Genomic DNA, 4,445 nt, shown 5'->3' with positions numbered 1-4,445 from the left:
ACCAAACTAACAATATCGAAAGTAAAACTGCACAAATAAGTCCTTGGATATTTACGTAGAGAAGATAAGACACCCAAAACTCAATATCGTAAGTATTCGATCTTAATGGTTTGGGAAGAGTTTAGGTGTGACCATGGACTTGAGTATGAACACACTCAAAAGTACATGTATAATCTTATTGGGTTGTTAATGAGTTCACAAAGTAGGTCTTGATGAATCCTTTTATAGTAGTATTTGGGTTATCTTGAATTCTTGATCCATATGGAAATGGACATCCAATAAATTCATAAAGCTTAGAGATTGAACCAAAATCCTTTATAGTATTTATATTTCTAATTTTTTTTAAATACATGTAAATTGGTCCAATAAAATTGAACCAAGATGTCCAACCAATTTTTTACTAATTTAGGATCCAATCATCAATTCCAGATTTAAAACATGGGCACCAACTACTTCATTTGACTAATACACATCAATCGAGATTAATATAAAAAAAGGAAAAAGAAGTATAATCTTCAATAGTTCCAAGCATTAATATGTAGGGCAGATAGAGACATTGTGCCTTATTTAGTTGATATGATAGTTTTAAAATTCAAGGAATCAACTCGAAATTCTACCTACTCGAGTCCACTTGCTGATTTTTGAGTTGACTCAATATAATACCTGAAAATGATTGATTCATTGGGTTGACTTGGAAACTCGTCCACTGTGTTGTATTTAATTTTCTTTATAAAAAAAAGTAAAAAAATAAGAATACTTTTAGTTTAAAAGTGTTAAAATAATTTGATATATTTTATTGACTAGTTTGAGTCAACTCATTGGGTGTTTTTCGAAGACAGCGAGAGTATTTTGCAAAAATTACTTAATTGGCCATTTTTTTATTTTTACCAAAGTGGTTATACAACATATTCCATTTTTTTGTTGTTGTACAGTAATATATATATATATATATATATATTCAATAATTTTTTACATGCTCTGATAGTTACGAGACGATCCTCCGTAGTGGGATTTGATGGTTGAGGGAGGGCCACATAGCTACATAAAATCTCATTCCTTAAAAAATTGAAATTCAAGGACCGTCCAATTTCAAAGTCTCTATCAAGCTTAAAAATTATCTTTTTCTCAATTATTATTATTATTATTATTATTTTATTTTTTTAAATCTCATCTACATTATGATCCTTACAAGACCGTGGTGCTGGATTTTCTTTTCAACATGTTAATCTCTACTGCTTAAAATTCACAACAGGATCTACAAAAAAAAGTACTTTAGAGGATCCCCTCCCCTAATAGTTGTATATAGTTAGTTTTACATATACATATACGGTCAGGATCCCTTGACTCCTAAGAATGACTGTGAAAAAAACACATGATCCCAACCCTTTAATTGCAAAATTTTATGGTTGAGATTTGTCCTCAGGATAAATATCTTCGATATTTGTGTTTTCAAGATACTCATAAATCTCAACCATTGGATTTTATATTTAAAGGGTTGGGATCATGTGTTTTTTTCATGAGTCATTCTTAGGAGTCAAACAATTCCAACCGATACATATATGGGTAGCATTCGATAGATAATCTTAGGGGACAATGTTGGGAGACAAAATTTGTCCTATATGACCTAAAAGTTTCAAATTTGACTGATTTTTTGTGAGGATGATCTCTATAGTGAGGAGATCATCCTCACAAAAAATCAGCCCAATCTGAAACTTTTAATTCACACAGGACAAATTTTGTCTCCCGACATTGTCCCCATAAAATTGTTTGCCGAATGCTCCTATATACATATATATGAGTTTAATCTATGGAATGATGGATTACAAATCTAAATCTTGTCTATTGAAAGCAAATATGATTGGATAATAAAAAATATTTTAATTCGGTTGATCATCATATGAGATTAAAATAAAAATAAAAATAAAAAAGAGTAGTTGCTTGTGAAAAAACTATAAAAACAGCAAAAATAGGGTAAATACAAAAAATGGCTATGTATTTTACCAAATTACCCGATGAGACATTTTTTACCCAATTTCACAATTTTTTTATATTATTTTATTACAAAAAATAGTTATATGATGTACAATCACTATATGGACAGTTTGATGAATTTACCCTTATTCCCTTGAGTTAAATGTAGGTTCACAAGAAGGGTAAACAAGTAAATAGAGATGTGACCATATAATATATAATTGTTTTGATGAAATAAATAATTATGAAATTAGGTATATGCCGATTTTCATAAATATTTAAAAAATGGTTGATTGGATAGTTTTGCAAAATAATTGTCCTTTTTTTTGTAAAACATTGAAAAAATTCATGCCAAAGTGAAGAAAAGAACTTTTGAGCTACAAAGAAAATGCCAACTTGTGGTGGAGCCTAATCTAGGCCACAATGGATTCAATAATAGCTTTGTTGATTATTATACAATCATGTAAATGGATGTGTTGATTGTTTTACAATCAATTAAGATGAGGAAATTTCTCTTATCTTCTTTAGAAATTTGTATTTTTTTCAACCAATAATGATGTATTATTAATCTATCGATCCATCGAACTTTGTGATAAAGTTTTTATTTTTATTTAAAAATTTGTCATTGTCTATAAAATATATATTAATAGGACTTAGACCTATAGCTCGGATGGTTTGACTCATATACATAAATAAATAAAATACTAAGCAACATATTTTTTTTTCCAAATAAAATTATTTTTTATGTATTTATTTGTGTAGTTAAATAAGTTCATAAGAATAAAAATCACCTTTGAAAAGACAATTTGAGTTGCTTATTTATAAAAAGTTGCGAGTTTCAAAATTAATCAAGTTATATTTTTGTGAAGGTAGGCTTCCTTTACACTGGTCATTATGATGCACCTTGATATATTGTCTTCGTTTCTTTGAACTCCACTTTGATTGAGGCATTGGGGGTGCACCTACAAAGGTTCTCGGATGCCAATATAAGGATTATCTTGAATATTAAGGGTTTAAGATTAAAAGTACATATACTTTTTGTATGTGTGTGTTTGCGCGCTTATTTCCCCCCTATATATGTCAAATTTTGAATAATTACATCCGATGTTTTCACCGTAAATCTTTATGGTTTTGTAGGTGTCGATTGTACATATGATGTGTTCACTATGTTCATTATATACAATACGATAAAGTGGTGATTAATACCATAAATTCTAAATTATTAGGATTGGACGATAAAACATACCCAGTGGATGTGATGAGTCCACACATGTCTATGGAAAAATATTATTATAGTGACACTTTTTAACTATTTATGATTTTGCCAATCTAGCCTAAAGTTATAGTTTTGTAATGTATGTCAATATCTTTTGAAAAATGTTATAAAAGATTAAAAAAAAGTTGTCATTTCTTTGTAATTTTTTTTCTCGACAATTTTTCATTATCCTAAACTCGAGCTCATTATCTTGTCCCGAAAAAGTCAAAGTCTTTTTTGTTGTTTTATATATTTGTGTGCGATTTAAAAAATTGGTGTTTTTTTTCCTACTTTCAAATTTGATAATGCAAATTGTTGTGAAGAGGTGCCTTGTAGTTGCTCCCAAATTTTTTGGGATTACAATGGTAATTATTTGTGTTCTAAGGGTATTTATGTAATTAAGTCAAGGCATAAATACGTAATTTCAATATGGGGTTTTTGGTTGAGATAAAATAGATCAAAGAGACAAGAAGGTGAATCCTTTTAAAACCTTAGCTTATTATAGTGAAGAGAATTAATTGCTTATGAGGATGTAGACTATAAAAGGTGAAAATTTTAAATTTTGGTGTTCATGTTAATATTTTACTAATAATAAGTGGCATGTGCAAAATAGACTGTAAGAGCCCTTGTAATTTAAAATATTAATTAAGTGGGTTTTAAAAGTAACATATTATAATACTTTTGTAACTTAAAAAAATTATTCGATGTGCTCATAGGATCTTAACATTGTAATTTTTTTAGTTTTGAAAAAAATAATTCTAATTGTATTAAGTTTAAATATAAAGGTGGGAGAATTTTTTACCTTCTAAATTTTGATGTCAACAAACACCTATTCAACCTTTCTCATTATAATAGTAAAGATTTCTCATAAATTTTTTATTTTCATCCCAAACTAATAAAGAATAACAAAATAATAACTCTATACTTGAGTTGAATACCAAATCGGTATTATTAGTATCCTCTATCTTCAAGAAGTATTTATAACAGTTTTTTGAACCACTTAAATATGCAATAATTATGTTGTCGGGCGACTAATTTCTAACCACACAAGTATCACATGTGCATTCCCTTAATAATATCTAAAAGAATCAAAAGGATGGTGTTATTCAAATCGTTCTTCTTCATTATATGCTTGTTTCTTCTTACAAATGCTACATAAAGTTTAAATTTGTTTTTTTTTTTCTTCCTAATTTGTTGTTGTTCAATTATAAATTTGTTA

Source organism: Akebia trifoliata, chromosome 1 (assembly GCF_017979445.1).
Source record: "Akebia trifoliata isolate Shusen 1 chromosome 1, ASM1797944v1, whole genome shotgun sequence".
In the NCBI taxonomy this organism is placed as follows: domain Eukaryota; kingdom Viridiplantae; phylum Streptophyta; class Magnoliopsida; order Ranunculales; family Lardizabalaceae; genus Akebia; species Akebia trifoliata.
The sequence above is the reverse complement of the archived record's forward strand: the minus strand, read 5'-3'. Positions refer to the sequence as shown.